This window comes from Heloderma suspectum, chromosome 2, assembly GCF_057233095.1.
Source record: "Heloderma suspectum isolate Gila_16-S chromosome 2, 16-S_ref, whole genome shotgun sequence".
NCBI classification, from domain to species: domain Eukaryota; kingdom Metazoa; phylum Chordata; class Lepidosauria; order Squamata; family Helodermatidae; genus Heloderma; species Heloderma suspectum.
In genome coordinates, this window is record NC_139459.1 from 181,750,630 (window position 1) to 181,767,275 (window position 16,646).

Genomic DNA, 16,646 nt, shown 5'->3' on the forward strand with positions numbered 1-16,646 from the left:
CCCCTTTGTCTTTGGCCCTGCCCACCACTGGGATGTGACCCCCAAGAGCTCCTCCGAAATGGAATTTGGCCTTCAGCCTGCAAGGTATTCTGCACTCCTGCTCTATATGGAAGCAGTCCTTGGCTTCTGCTTTTCTCTCTATCAAGCAGCCTTCACAACTGGGTCACAGTCTTACTGTAGTATTAGGGGGAGGCAGGCAAATCGGCTAGGGTGGCCGTCCCCAGTGTGGTGCCCTCCAGGTCTGTCAGACTTCAACTCCCATCTTTTGCATCTGGCCACCCTACCTGGAGTGCTCCTCCCCATCTAACCCAGACATCTTGTCAGTCTGCTTCAACACCCTGGAGGCCATGCGAAGGTAGGCAGCCACACTGTGTGCTTCTTCTCCTTCCTTCAATCCCCTCAGCAGCTCTCCTTCCTCACCTGCTGTAGATGGGAAAGGAGGGTAGACAAAGGGACTTGTCGACGGATGATGTGGAAAGATCTCCAGGTTGCTAACTGGCAACTACGGCTGGCCTGGATGATACTTTGGAGGCCAGGAGGGTTGACTGCATGGCTCCCAGTTTCACTGTATAGCACAGGGGTAGGCAACATTTTTGGGCCATAGACACATGTGGTAATTTGAGAAATTGTCCTGGACACCACCGCAAAATGGCTGCCACAGGAGGCATGGCAAAGGACAAGTCACCTGCCCAAAAGACTGAGTACAAGGCAGGGGTGGGGGTCTGAGCTTCAGCACATTAAACAATGCCTTTGAACTCAAGAGTTTCAGCAGCAACAGAAACCCCTTTCACAGCAATCCCAGCTATCGGTAAGAAAAAGGGGTTTGGTTTTTTTAAGTTGGAGTGATAGGGCATCTTAGCGGGCACTATGAAAAGTGCCCCGGGGGTGGGTGCATTAGTGCCCATCAGCACCACATTGCCTACCCCTGGTACAGGACTTGTGACGGATTTTTGTCACGAAATGTAAGATTTCAGCTCCCTGGGGCAGATTGAGTTTATTCAGCTTGATCTAAATCAGAGAACTAAAAAACAACAGTGATGCATTTGGGACAGGATTTGTTCAGTTTTTGGAGTACCGCCTTTCTGACCCTAGTCTCCACTAAGTCCTGCTAAATCCAATCCACACAGATGTTGAAATCATAATAAAACATTGTTCTTAGCACCATAACACTGAAAAGGCTCAGGCTTGGCATGATTCGCTTTGGATGTTCCCCAGGTATTAGCAGTTCCAGCCCTAGAAAGGTTTCCCTTGATTATACTAATCTGTGCTTTGTGGGGGTTTCAGCATGGGCTTGTCATCTCAATTTTGGCCACAAGGTGGCACCAGCAGCTTCTGCTAGGAGGCCTTGTGGAAATCAAAACTGGGCCTGATACTGGAAGCCACAACAGCGAAAAGATGGGCCTTCCACACAGCGCCATACAGCACAGTCCACAACCTTCTGCCTGATGCAATTTTCTCCCACTGTAGCACAAAACCTTCCAGATAGTGCAATGCACATGTATCTGATAAACAAAACATCTCCACATAAAGCCCATCTGATCGGGTTTATGCAGCACTCCGACTTTCAGTTTTGAAGTGGTGGTGTCTAAAATAAGAGGTATTTTAGAGTAGTCTGATAACCTGAGGTCCTTCCGAATGAGGGCTTCCTTTTAAAATACAGGGCATCCAGTAACATGCAGGGCCGGTTTGCAGGGTCCCCGCAGCCCACCGAGGCTTACATAAACCATGGTGGGTTGTGGTGTGTGCTGGTGGCCATTCTGAATATTCAAGCCGTGGCAGACAGTCACTGTAGCTTATTGTGACGTGCGAACCTGGCACAGGGTGGGTTGTTGCCATGGTTAACAAACCACCCACAACCCCAAAGCAGTACATGGATTATGGGTGGTTTGTTAACCACAGCAACAACCCACCCTCCCCAGATTCATACATCATGATAAGCTGTGGTGACCGCCCACCATGGCTTGAATATTCACAGTGGCTGCCGGCACGTGCTGGAACCCACTGTGGCTTATTTCAGCCATGGTGGGCTGCAGGGATCGTGTGAACCAGGCCATAGGCTTGTATTTGACCACTGAACTGAATTAACCACAATCCATTCCCAGTTGTGGAATTGGAGAGAGGACACCACAGTTGGAGAATAAAGCTTCCTGACCAGTTCCAGAAGCTGGCAGACTTGGACGTTTCTGGGTTCCCTAGCCAGGCATGGCCCAAGAGCCAGCATCAAGGGCAGGCATGGTCGGGCACCAGTTGAGGGCCCACAACCCAGCAGGAGCCCACTGAAAAGAGCCGCCTGGAGTTGCTCCTCTTCACTTTTGCAACCTGCCTCTTTCTCGGGTCCAGACAGCAGTGGTGGTGAGAAGCAGCAGATACCACTGCCTGCTTGCGCACTGGCTGTCTCCCTGTCAAGCAAACAAGTGGTAGCAATGATGACAAATAGGAGCAATAGCAGCTGGTGACAATGGTGGTGAGAAGGTGGACTCACTAATGGAGGGGGCCTGTTTAGAGTGTCCTGCCCAAGGACCCTCCAAAATCTGGAGCTGACATTGCATGGCCCACTATCCCAAAAGCACTGCCATTCATACTTCCCACAGAGTACTCAAGTGCATTCGTCGCATGAGAGCATTCTGAAGGCTCGTCTATGCTTGCAACGGAATGAGGTGGTAGAATGGATTGCGCAGATTGCTGATGGGGGGATCACATTTTTAATTCTCCCATACACAGTCAGGGCCAGAAATATTGGAGCAAGGATAACTGTTTTGGCAGTTGGCCTCTGTACACCACCACATTGAAGTTGAAAGGAAACACACCCAGAGGGGAGTGAAGTCAGGACTTCCAGCTGTAATTCAAGGGGTGTGACAAAAGTGGGGCACTACCCATTCAGGAAGTCCAGCATGCACACACACCCATCGTTGGTGGCTCATAAGTGATGGAACGAATGGCTGACAAGCAGCTGCATGGCCAGGTGTAGCCTGTTTCCTGTGTACCCCATGACCAATCAAGCAGATAAAGGGCCTGGAGGTGGTTCTGAGTGTTACATTTGCATTTGGTGGCTGCTCACTGGAACCCCCAACATGAGGTCCAAAGAGGTGCCCATGCGAGTGAAGGAGGCCATCATTCGGCTGAGGAAACAAAATAAACCCATCAGACATATAGCAAAAACAGTGGGAGTAGCCAACACAACAGTCTGGAACATCCTAAAAAAGAAGGAATTAACCGGCAAGCTCAGCAACAGCAAAAGGCGTGGAAGACCATGGAAGACAGCTAAAGTGGATGACCACAGAATTCTGCTCATGGTGAAGAGAAGCCCTTTCACAACATCTAGCCAGGTCAAGAACACTCTTGCGGAGGGAGGCATGTCATTGTCAACATCTACAGTAAAGAGATGGCTGTATGAATGTAAATACAGAGGCTTCACAACAAGGTGCAAACCACTGGTAATGCTCTACAACAGAAAGGCCAGATTGGCCTTTGCCAGCAAACACTTAAAAAAGCCTGCCCAGTTCTGGAATAAGATTCTTTGGACTGATGAAACCAAGATTAACTTGTACCAGAATGATGGGGAAAGTATGGAGAAGGAAAGGAACAGCTCATGATCCAAAGCGTACCACGTCGTCTGTCAAACATGGTGGAGGCAGGCAGTGTTATGGCATGGGCATGTATGGCTGCCAATGGAAATGGGTCACTGGTGTTTATTAATGACCTGACTGCTGATAAAAGCAGCAGGATGAATTCTGAAGTGCATAGGGCTATACTTTCTGCTCAGATTCAGCCGAATGCTGCCAAACTGATAGGACGCCGCTTCATCTTGCAGGTGGATAATGACCCCAAACATACAGCAAAAGCTACCCCAGAGTTTCTCCAGGCAAAGAAGTGGGATGTTCTTCAATGGCCAAGTCAGTCACCTGATCTCAACCCAATAGAGCATGCTTTTCACTTACTGAAGACAAGACTGAAGGCAGAAAGACCTACAAACAAGCAGCAGCTGAAGGCAGCTGCAGTCAAGGCCTGGCAAAGCATCTCGAGGGAGGACACTCAGCATTTGGCCATGTCCATGGGTTCCAGACCTCAGGCAGTCATTGACTTCAAAGGATTTTCATCCAGGTATTAAAGGTGATCCTTAAGTTTGAAATGATGTTGGTTTGTTCCATTACTTATGAGCCACCAACGATGGGTGTGTGTGTATGCCACTGGCTGTCCTTCCTGAATGGTTAGTGCCCCACTTTTGTTAAACCCCTTGAATTTCAGCTGAAAGTCCTGACTTCGCTCCCCCCTGGGTGTGTTTCCTTTCAACTTCAATGTGGTGGTGTGCAGAGGCCAACTGCCAAAACAGTTATCCTTGCTCCACTATTTCTGGCCCTGACTGTAGTTATAGATATGTAATCTTCCTGCAAGTAAAAAACTAGCACCATCTTCCTTTCTCTGGTGCTAATTTTTTACTTGGAAGGGAATGCTGATGTTTTTTGACATTCAAAAAATGGCATCTCTCACCTGCAGCATGAAGTGGTACTGTCCCCTACCACCTTAAGATTCCACTACCTGTTTCTACTGCAGGTGTAGCCCAGGCCTTAGTTTGCACACCTGCCCTTTGCAGGCCAAGTGGGCCACTGGGGATATTTTTCAGAGGCCCTAAAAACCCTGGAACTAAGCACTGCTGGCAGCTGGCTTTGTAGGAATTCACCACTACCCCACATCCCGTCCACAGAACACCCAAATCTTTCTCCCTTGATATTTTCCTACTCTCACAACTACCACATAAATGCTTAATGCACTTTCTGTGAGCACATGAATGCCAAACATTCCTCATGCTCTCTCAACTGGTGCTCCAAGGCTTAACATGTACTTTTAGTGCTTTACCACATCTTTCCTGGACTTTTTAAAATTCCCGACAGACAATGTCTTTCTTACCCTTCTTTCAACACCCAGGGCAGATCCCAGGCCCTCCCCTTTACAGAGCTCTCCTTCACTCTCGGCCTGAAGCAGCAGTCTTGTCTCTACAGGGTAAGATCACATCCTCAGGCCACAAGGAATAGGGCATTAAAGGTAAATGGAGCAGTGACCAGCCTTCCGTAACTTGATACCCTCCAGATGTTTTGGACTACAATTCCCAGCATTCCTGACCATTCACCATGCTGGCTATGGCTGATGGGAGCTGAAGTCCAAAACATCTGGAGGGCACTAGGCTGGGGAAGGCTGTGTTACAGGAATAACTGTGCATAGCATTCTCAGTGTGGGTTTTAAAAACGAAGGAAAAACTCATATTGTGGTGACTTTTACATGTCTGAAGCAGACATCAGGGCTGACTCACACATGCCTGTGCAAGAACAAGAAAAAGACTAATCGCTCAAAGACTCTCAGTCAAATATGTGCACTGCCTCCACTGAAAACCACTGTGCTCAAGGGCATGTAAGGGCCTATATGAAATCTTCAGCTGTGATGTTTGACCTGTGATGGCTGTTTCAGCCATGCAAACCATTGCTTGATTTTGCAGTTACTGTGTAGTGAAGACATATTTATGACTTCGCTATACGTTAACATACAGTTTAGAGTTGCGTATCCTGGGCCTCAGTGGGCATCTCCTTTCCTATCATTCTCTCCCAAGGGCTATGTTTTAGCAAAGAGGGACCTTTTGCTACCTAAAACCCTGTGGGTGCGAGGCCAGCGCAGGAAAGGGCCAAACCTACAATGTGAGAGGACAGGATCAACACTGATGGGCCAAACTGAAGTGGGAGAAAGGTCAAGGACTGGTAATATTGGACTGTCTTGATTTAAGGCATTAAGGGCGCAATTCTGAAGGCTGCCGCAAGGCTGTCTGGTGAATGCTGGGAGTTGTAGGCCTTTTGTCTGTCTAAACTTGAAAAGGATTGCACCCTAAGTGACACACAATGACTATCAATGCCATCCTGTGAGTGTCTACTCAGAAACAAGTCCCATTCCGTTCACTGGGACTTACTCCTACATAAGTGTGTATGTTGTTGTTGTTGTTCAGTCGTTAAGTTGTGTTCGACTCTTCATGACCCCATGGACCATAGCACGCCAGTCGCCAGGCCTTCCTGTCCTCCGCTCTCTCCCAGAATGTGCTCAAGTTCATATTCATTGCATCGGTGATGCTACCTAGCCATCTCATCCTCTGTCATCCCCTTCTCCTTTTGCCTTCAATCTTTCCCAGCATCGGGGTCTTTTCCAGGGAGTTTTCTCTTCACATTTGGTGGCCAAAATATTTGAGCTTCAGCTTCAGTATCTGACCTTCCAATGAGCACTCAGGGTTGATTTCCTTTAGGATTGACTGATTTGACCTCCTTGCAGTCCAGGGGACTCGTAAGAGTCTTCTCCAGCACCACAGTTCGAAAGCATCAATTCTTCAGCACTCAGCCTTCCTTATAGTCCAGCTCTCACAGCCATACATTACTACTGGGAAAACCATAGCTTTGATTATACGAACCTTTGTCGGCAAGGTGATGTCTCTGCTTCTTACTATGCTGTCTAGGTGTGCCATAGCTTTCCTCCCAAGGAGCAAGCATCTTCTAATTTCATGGCTACAGTCACCGTCTGCGGTGATCTTGGAGCCCAAGAAAGTAAAATCTGTCATTTCTTCCATTTCTTTCCCTTCTATATGCCAGGAAGTGATGGGGTCAGATGCCATGATCTTCATTTTTTTAATGTTGAGTTTCAAACCAGCGTTTGCACTCTCCTCTTTCACCCTCAACAAGAGGCTCTTTAGATCCTCTTCGCTTTCTGCCATTAGGGTGGTATCATCTGCGTATCTGAGGTTGTTGATAATTCTCCCGGCAATCTTAATTCCGACCTGTGATTCATCCAACCCAGCGTTTCTCATGATGTACTCTGCATATAAATTAAATAAGCAGGACAACAATATACAGCCTTGTCGTACCCCTTTCCCAATTTTGAACCAATCAGTTGTTCCATGTCTGGTTCTTACTGTTGCTTCTTGACCCTCATACAGGTTTCTCAGGAGACAGGTAAGGTGGTCTGGTACTCCCATCTCTTTCAGAATTTGCCACAGTTTGTTGTGATCCACACAATCAAAGGCTTTAGCGTAGTCAATGAAGCAGAAATAGACATTTTTCTGGAATTCTCTTGCTTTCTCCATGATCCAGCGAATGTTGGTGATTTGATCTCTAGTTCCTCTGCCTCTTTGAAACCCTGCTTGTACTTCCAGTAGTTCTCTGTTCACATGCTGCTGAAGCCTAGCTTGTAGGATTTTGAGCATCACCTTGCTGGCATGTGAAATGAGCGCAATTGTGCGGTAGTTTGAGCACTCTTTGGCATTGCCCTTCTTTGGAACTGGAATGTAAACTGACCTTTTCCAGTCTTGTGGCCACTGTTGAGAGTTCCAAATTTGTTGGCATATTGAGTGCAGCACTTTAACAGCATCATCTTTTAGGATTTTAAATAGCTCTGCTGGAATACTGTCATCTCCACTAGCTTTGTTGTTAGTAACGCTTCATAAGGCCCACTTGACTTCACTCTCGAGGATGTCCGGCTCAAGTTCAGTGACCGCACTATCATGGCTATCAGGGACATTCAGATCTTTCCTGTATAGTTCTTCTGTGTATTCTTTCCACCTCTTCTTAATCTCATCTGCTTCTGTTAGGTCCCTGCCTTCTTTGTCCTTTATCATGCCCATCTTTGCACAAAACATTCCCTTGGTATCTCCAATTTTCTTGAAAAGATCTCTAGTCTTTCCCTTTCTATTGTTTTCCTCGATTTCTTTGCATTGTTCATTTAAGAAGGCCTTCTTGTCTCTCCTTGCTGTTCTCTGGAACTCTGCATTCAGTTGGATATATCTTCCCCTTTCCCCCTTGCTTTTCGCTTCCCTTCTTTCCTCAGCTACTTGTAAAGCCTCCTCAGACAGCCACTTGGCTTTCTTGCATTTCTTTTTCTTTGGGATGGATTGAGTTGCTGCCTCCTGAACAATGTTACAGGCCTCCGTCCATAGTTCCTCAGGACCTCTGTCTATCAGGTCTAATCCCTTAAATCTATTCCTCACCTCCACTGTATATTCATAAGGGATATGATTTAGGTCATACCTGAATGGTTTAGTGGTTTTCCCGACGTTCTTCAGTTTCAGCTGAAATTTTGCAAGAAGCAGCTCATGATCTGAGCCACAGTCAGCTCCAGCTCTTGTTTTTACTGACTGTATGGAGCGTCTCCATCTTTGGCTGCAAAGTACATAATCAATCTGATTTCAATATTGACCATCTGGTGATGTCCATATGTAGAGTCACCTCTTGTGTGGAAAAGACTGTTTGCTACAATCAGCTTGTTCTCTTCATCCTTAATTTATACAATGTGGGAGGTAAATGTAAGCCAAGAAATAGTCTATTTTCTAACAGAAAAAAATGCTTGCTTACTGATCACTCCAAGGAGAAGCCAGCTATGGGGACCACCAAACTACTTCCTCTGAGGAAAGAGGAGCTTAAGAGTCTACTGGGGGGGGAAATGCCAGCCTCACTGCACACCTGAGAACATCATTCTTCCCATATGTACTGTTTAAATAGCACACAGAGATGGAAACAAGGTAGGGAATATCCCACTCGCCCCATCCCTCAAGCAAGTTCATGGCAAGATCAGGCCTGACTGAACCTCCTGAGCCACCATTATGGCCTGGTGGATCTGGCAAGCAGCCCACAAGATGCAACCAATAAGCAAATAAGGACTTCCTTGCTTCTGTTTTGTAACTTCCTGGCCTGAAGTCATGAAGGACAAGGACAAACAATCCAGCTGTGTCAGAGGGGTGGATGGATGGCCCACAAAGGCCCAGAGGGGCATTGTCAACCCCACAGGTCATTTGTCTAGTCCACTCCCTCCTCCCTGAGCGAGACGCATGTCCCCATATGCATCTTGCTCTCCCATGCCTCTGCCACTCCTAAGAGCAAATTGTTTCTCAGTGTGCATTAAAAATCAATACGTGATGGATTGGGCAAGCGCTGGGTATTAATAAGGAATGGTGCCTTGTCACTCCCCTAAAGGTGACCCCCCGACATGGGTCCTGCTCAGCACAACGATCAGGAGGAATTACCCTGATGTCAAGGGCCCAAACAGGATGGCTGGGAGGAAGAAAGGTGCCTCACACTGAGCAGGGTGGATAGCCCTAGTTAGAAACGGCACGTGAAGCAGGTAATGAATTAACTATGTAGAATTTGCAAGAGCTAGAAAGAAAGGAAACTGACAGCCAGGCAAAACTCCTGGTATGGATGCTCTCATCTACTGAACAATTCAATTAACAGAATGAACGCTTATGCCACGCTCAGTCTTTACGGTGCCACAAGACTCTTTGTTTAGAGCAATTCTTTCCCACCGACCTTCCTGTCTTTTCTTTCTCACAGCCCTGGTCTCCCGCACAGATGTGCCTCCAGCAGCTGAGCTTGTGTGGTCATCATCATTTAGCTCCAGAGCTTTATGGGTGTGTCTGCACTACCAACTTAAATCAATTTAACTGCCTCCATTACCCTGCAAAGAATCCTGTGGAATGGGGTTCTCGCCTCACGCCCAGTCGGAGGCCCTTTTTCTTTAACAGGCATGTGCCTCGCTGAAATTCAACAAGTGCTGCCTTTCCTAGCATAGGAGTACAAATATGAGCAGCACTTCACCTGCCTTTCTGCCCATCATGAAGTTGTTAAGCACAGAAACTCAATGGTGTGCATGTGTGTGAAAGACAGCGAGTGAAGTGTGAGTATGTCAAACCTCTGTCATTCTGTAATCTAACTAGGGATCTGTAACCTTCTCACCCTGTGTTGTAACTGGCCTGGCGTATTTGTCATCCAGAGTTATTTGCTTTGGCAGCACTGTAATGAAACGTGCCTGCTCTGTTCTCCAACTAGTCTGTGACATACTGTAGCCTGGATTGTGAGGGACTGGATGGTCCTGCTTGAACACAGGGTTGAACTCAATGGCCTTCCAGTTCTATGATTCTATCTCGAACTCAGTCATATAAATAACCTCACAACACTACAATACCCAGAGTTACCTGGGGAAAGCTACGGCAGTTCAAGTGATTTGGAATTAATTTTTGTTTCTAGTGTAGATGTGACTTAGGATCGTGTGGCCCTCCAGATATTGCTGGACTGCAGCTCCCATCAGCTCTGGCCAGCATAGCCAATGGTGAAGGGTGTTGCAGTCCAACACCATCTGGAAGGCCACACATCCCCCATCCCTGTTTTCAGAGGATGGAGCTGGGCCTCATCTTTCCAATCGCTTCGCTTCTTTTGTTCTTTTTCAAGTTCTGTGGGGAAAGCTGTAAGTTCTTCAGGGGCAGGGACTGAACTACGTATTTTAAAATAATATCATCCACTCAGAAACCCTAGGGAAGGGAGGACTATAAGTTTAAATAAAAGGAGAGAGCTGACAGCATGTTCCATTTTCCAAAATCTCCCTTCTACCACCACTTTATTCCTAACCAGATACAAAGGAAGGTATGGGCTCCTAGGCAGAACAGGGTCTTTTGACAGGTGTAGCTTATCGTGCACTTCCTGGAATCACTTCTATATCACTATTGAAGACAGAGAAGCCCCATCTTCCTTCAAACGTGGCTTCCCTACTTCTTGGCTCCATTCACACTACAGCACCTGCAGCCCAGGGTTGTCAACTTTTCAACTGGCCCCTGTAGCTGTACACCTCTAACACTGGCTTGGTATGTAGGAATTAGCCAGCAAAGCCTTATATAGCACAGATACGTGTTACCATGTTTGCATATCAAGCAGCTGCTAAAGCCAAAGCCAAGGACACTGGCAATCCTAAACAAGGCCTATATAACTTCTTAGGTTTGCCAGTTTGGAACCAGCCTCAGTAACTGTTCCTTTAATAGCAGTCTGACCTGCACCAAGTAGCAGGTGATCACACTGAGCTCGTCCCATGTAAAACTTCACCTGCAAATACCTTCAACAGCAAACCCCTTGGAAAGGCACGGGAGAACTTGTTTTTTGGGTTGACAATTTTAGAAGCTGCTATTCCTCCCTGGTCATCCCACTATAACGGCATTCCCAATGAGGCATGGAACTGGCAAACCTGGTTCTTGAGCGGATCTCTGCCTGTTGTCTGCTCTGACAACACCTTGGTCCAGTGCCTTCTTCTGTCTGGCAAATCAAGGCCTTGTCTCGGAGAGGCTTCCTTAATATTTGAGGATATGAGTTTGATTTTTCCACGCACTGTCAAAAGCTGTTCCCCGGGGGCTAGGGAGTTATACTATAGCATCTTCATCCTCAAAGCCCATCTTCATCATCATCACCTTACAATCATAAGACCTTTTCAAGTTAAAATACAGAACATAACTAACAGGACACAAGAAATACATTTTTTTTCCAATTTAACTAATAGAGCTGGTCAACTGAACTCTTCTGCTCATGACAATTAGAAAAACAGTTCAATAATGGGTGGGACTTCATCTGACAGACAGTTCATTACCAATCTTCCATCTGGATGCCCTGGTAAACTAGTCAGAAGAGGGTAAACTATATGACTTCTCAAATCAGAGTAGAAATTACAATATAAAATAACATTTGTCAGAGTTTCAGGGGCTCCCACCCCACATGGACACAATCTACTTTGATAAAGAATGTTCAGAAACTGGCCCTGAAGTACTACCATTGGTAGAACGTTAAGGGTGCAATCCTATGCATGTTTAGACAGAGGAAAGGCCTACAACTGCTGGCTGGGGCATGCTGGGCGTTGTAGGCCTTTCTTCTGTCTAAACACGCATGGGATTGTGCTCTCAATCTTGCAAGCATAAATGCTCTACCGGCTTGCGCAGTCTTAAGAGAAATCAAATAAGATGGTGACATACCATAACAAGTTCCATTAGCCAGAGAGGAGAGATTTTGTTCTGCAATGCCCTTTGCGATCGGTGCATTGTGCAGTCTTTGGCAAGAGACACTTGCCAACCTGTGGAAGGGACCTCCAGTTAAGACTGGAAATAGCTTTCCCAATTAAAACGGTTATATAAATGCGTGATGGTGTCAGTCAGTCACCCTTCTCCATCTTTTTAATGAAAGACCTGTCAAGCTTTCCTCAATGTAAGGTAAACCCAGAAGGATCAGTGTGTAATGTTCACTCTTTTTACAGTGCAGGTAGATTAAAGAAAAAGCGATCAGGAAGGGTCAGCAATGCCTAGAACATTGAAGGAATTGGAAATTGGAGAGAGAGAGATTTTATATCAAAGAGGACATGTTTCATCAGGGGTGGAGCACCTTTCTAGCACTGCTCAAAGAAGATAGCTATTGAGGTTATTGACTGGTGCAAAGTATTGGTGAACAACCTAAACCCCTAACCCTTATATTATACCAAGAGGACGGCTTGCTGTGATCTGGTTAATGCTATAAGGAAGGAGCAATACGCAGGATACAGAAATGACTTGTTTACATTCTTGAGGACTTCTGGTAACCATTTCCACATGAATCAGCATGGTCGAAGCCAGGGGTGGGCAGAAAGTAGATTGGGATCTACTTGTAGACTGCTGGATTATTTTATTTATTATTTATTACATAGATTTATATACTGCTTCCCAGTAGGCTATCAAAGCGGTTTGCAGAAATGATAAAAAACATAAAATATAACAATTTTCAGTTGATTGGCAAGGGTTTGTGACTCCCAGTGGTTTAAGAATTGCAAAAAACAAAACTGCCCTCGCAAAGCAGGGTCAGCCCTGGTTAGTCCTTGGATGGGATTCCGCCTGGGAATCAGGCTTCCTGCACTGAGCAGGGGGTTGGACTCGATGGTCTTGTAGGCCCCTTCCAACCCCATGATTCTATGTCTTCTATGTCTTTGTCCCAAATAAAGTGTTGGAATCCCAAGTAGATCACACAAGATAAAGAGCCCACACCTGCTCTAAGACACCAGCCCAGGGGGCCATGGCTCAGAGGCAGAGCAGCTTCTTTGCATGCAGAAGGTCTCAGGTTCGATCCCCAGCATCTCCAGGTAGAGTAGGAAAAACTCCTGCCTGAAACCCTGGAGAGCTGTTGCTGCTAGTTAGTGCTGATGATACTGGGCTAGATGGACCAAGAGGCTGACTCAGCGTAAGGCAGCTTTCTATGTTCTTTCTGTTGTTTGATAGACAGCAGAACAGTTGGCACCAGAGACCTGGGCCTATCCTGACACATCCTAGGATGGGATCAGGAACCATTCTTTGAGCTATGGTCTCCAGCAATTTCTGGAGACAAGAACTGGTACAGTCCAGATAGGTTCACCACCTCAGTGGGAACAAAAAGAGCTATAGCCCAGACACAAGTTCACCACCTCAGTGGGCACTATGTGGGAACAGGAAGTAGTACAGTCCAGACAGGTTCACCACCTCAGTAGGAACAAAAGTGGTACAGCCCAGACACAAGTTCACCACCTCAGTGGGAACGATGCCCCTAGACTAGCAGCTATTCTTCCAGTTGTGTGATCAAGGCGATGCAGCCGTGCCTCTCTTTTCAGGCCTTTCTTTTCTAAGTCCTGGACTGCAGGACCCTGTTGAGAGTCAGGAACAGACTAGACCAGTCTTCCCCAAGCTGGTGCCCTCCAGATGTTTTGGACTACAACACCAAGCATCCCCTAGCCTGCCATGCTGGGAGTTGTAGTCCAACACATCTAGTGGCCACCTGCTTGGGGGAGGCTGGACTAGACCCAGTATTTTCATCCCAGTCCTAACCTGCAGTGACCCTCTCCAAACGCTGGCAATAGAACCTGGCGACCTCTACCCTGTGCACGCAACTAAGTTCTTTGTGGGTTAATGCTGGGTTGAATCAGACTAAGCGCACTGCTCTGTCTCGGGGAGAGGGCGGTGGCTCAGTGGGGGCGCACAGGCTTAGCTTGCAGAAGGCCCCAGGTTCAGCCCCCAGCACCTCCGGGGAGGGCTAAGAAAAGGCCTCCGTCTGAAACCCAGGAAGGTGACTGACACGCACTTCCCAACCGGGGGCCATCCAGATGCGCTGGAACACGACTCCCATCACTCCCAGCCAGTGTGGCATTGGTCGTGCTTGCTGGGGAGTATGGGGATTGTAGTCCAGCACAGCTGGAGGGCACCAGGGCAGGGAGGGCACGTGTGGACAATACTGAGCTACATCAGGGCTGGTGCCACCCTTGAGGGGGCCCTGAGCAAAGTGCCCTCCTGGGCCCACCAGCAACTCCACTGTAGCCTCCCCCGGAACCCTCCAGTAAACTTACCAGGGGCAGCTGCAGAGACAGGCGCTGCCGCTCAGCCCAGCCAAGTGGCTGCAGCCGCCACCACCATCTTTATTTCCCCAGAATGCCTCAGGGTGCATTGGGGCGTGTGGCCCAGAGCCATTGTGGGGGGTGATGCAGGCCAGACCCAGCGCTTCCCTTCACAGCTCCAGACCCTGAACCCTTTTTAAAATAATTAAGGAGTGGGGTGACAGCATCTGCTGCAATGGAATTTTGAGGATCCTGCTCAGGAGAAACATCTCAGGCATTTTGAGGGAGCCCCAAAGCTTGCTGATAAGGCTAATGACATTTCTCAGGCAAATGTGCCCCACCACTGATTAGCAATGTCTTATCACGAGCAGGTCCATCTAGCTCAGTACCAGCTTGCAGCACTTTCCTGAGATTTAACAGGCTTTTCACAGCCCTGATCTTATTTGAGGCCCTTATAAGCGGAGGTGGCTGGGACCGAACCTGGAACTTAAATCACACAAAGTCTGTGCTCCAGCACTGAGCTCCAGTCTCCACCTGAAACAAATCAGGGTGTCAAAGTGACCTCCAGACTCCTGTCCTTGGCAGGACAATGCCAGCGCTGGAACAACTGTGCCACACCTGCTGGGTAAAAGAGATCCAGAAAAACACCAGAATCAGGTGAAGTTAAATGCAGGGTGCAGCTCTGTCCCCACTCTAGCACCTTAGTTCCCAGCATTGCCTCCCTTAACTCAGCTGTACTTTGGGGGTGGGGGGTGAGGAATGATGTGTTCCTGTCTGGCATGGCTCTTTCTTGTTGTCCCAGGAAATCCCAGGAATATGCAATGAGGCTTAAATATCCTCATATGTTATTAATGTTCCAAAGCAGCTGAAAATATTGTCGAATGAAAAGGATTTTGAGAAACGTCTGAACATTTAAAGAGAAAAAAAAGTAAAGGGGGGGCAGTCTCTCTCTCTCTCTTTTTAAGCCCCTTTAGAAAAGATTTATAGAGGCGATAAGTGAACAAAGAACTGAGATGAAAATAGATCTGAGGCTTGGAGCCGCTATAGATCCGTTTAATATAGGTGTTTGTTACTTTTCAAAGTCAACAGGGGAAGCTCCAGCAAGATATTAATGGGGCCGCTGGACAGCCACGAAAACTAGGGGGAAGAGAACCGAAAATTAAATAGGCACCGAGAGGTGGAAGCTAATGGAGAGTCCAAGGAATAAGGTGCACATAAGGTGTAGTTGGGTTGCTGAAGACCAAGCTATGAGGAAGTGCCATTGCAGTTCACACTACAGGACAGGGGTGAGGAACCATTTTCAGCCTGTGGGCTGAATTCCATTTCAGAGAAGCTCTTGGGTGAGCGGCACATTCCAACGGTAGGTGAGGCAAAAGGGGCAGGGCCAGAAATACCAGCATATTTTCTCTTAAAGCCCTTACTGCCAATAACTCGGCCTCAGGAGAGGCATTTCAACCTTGTAGAATTGGGGGGGGGGGGACTTGCAAAAGCCGGGGAGCCACCAAACGTTTGGCAGTTGGGGGTAAAGCGGGTGGGGCTGAGGAAGGGGGCGATTTGGGCCTTGGGCCTGAGGTTCCCCGCCTGTGCTATCAGACACATGCTGCCTGCTGTATTGTGAGGGTGGGAAACAAATGGTGACCCTGCTGAAGAGCAGTGCTGGCCCAAGGCATTTGCTGCCTGAGGTAGAGCAACAAATGGCTCCCCCTTGCCCCACCCAGTCAAGGTGCTTAGTACCCAAGGCTGGCCTAGAGATTTTGACATCTGAGGAAGGAAGTCCTACAAGCACACACCCCCCCCCCCCCAGGCACAGTAGCAAATTAAATAAATAGCAATTTGCTGCCCTTCCACAACACCCAAAATCTGTGGCCTTGAGGCAGCTACTTCACTCTGCCTAATGGTAGGGCTGGCCCTGGAGACAGGAACATAAGATAGTTCAACAGGCCCCACTCCTGCTGTCTGGGTGTGCCGCGAACTCCCACCACAAATGCCGACTGTGTCACCTGTGTAGCAGTTTGGCTCCCATATATGCCACTTCACACGTTTTCATACTTTAGGTGCACACTTAAGATGCTCTAACTACACCCCTGCATTTGTGTGTGTGTGAATGTGACAGGAACATATTTGCAAACAAGGAGGCACCCTTGTTCAGTGTACAGTTACTGGCCTAAGCTTTCCTCTGTGCAATGTGTGAAGTAGGCCCAAGTTCCAAGGTCTTACCAAGGTGACGTGTGTGTGTGGTTAATTCTGACTTGAGCCCCTTTTCCCTCAAATTGTCCTAATCCATCATCTTAGTTACAGAGCCCCGGGTTCCGTTTCAACATGGTGGGAAAACATTGTTGGCTTCCTGTAATATTCACCATCCTGAATGTGGCCATCTAGGCTGCGTTCCACTCTTCATAACTGTTCCTGAGAGATTTGGTCCTTAGCTCTCATTGGGGTGACGATGGACTTTCCTTCATCCCTGCTTTCTCTCCACCCATACGCTCTGTTTTATGCAG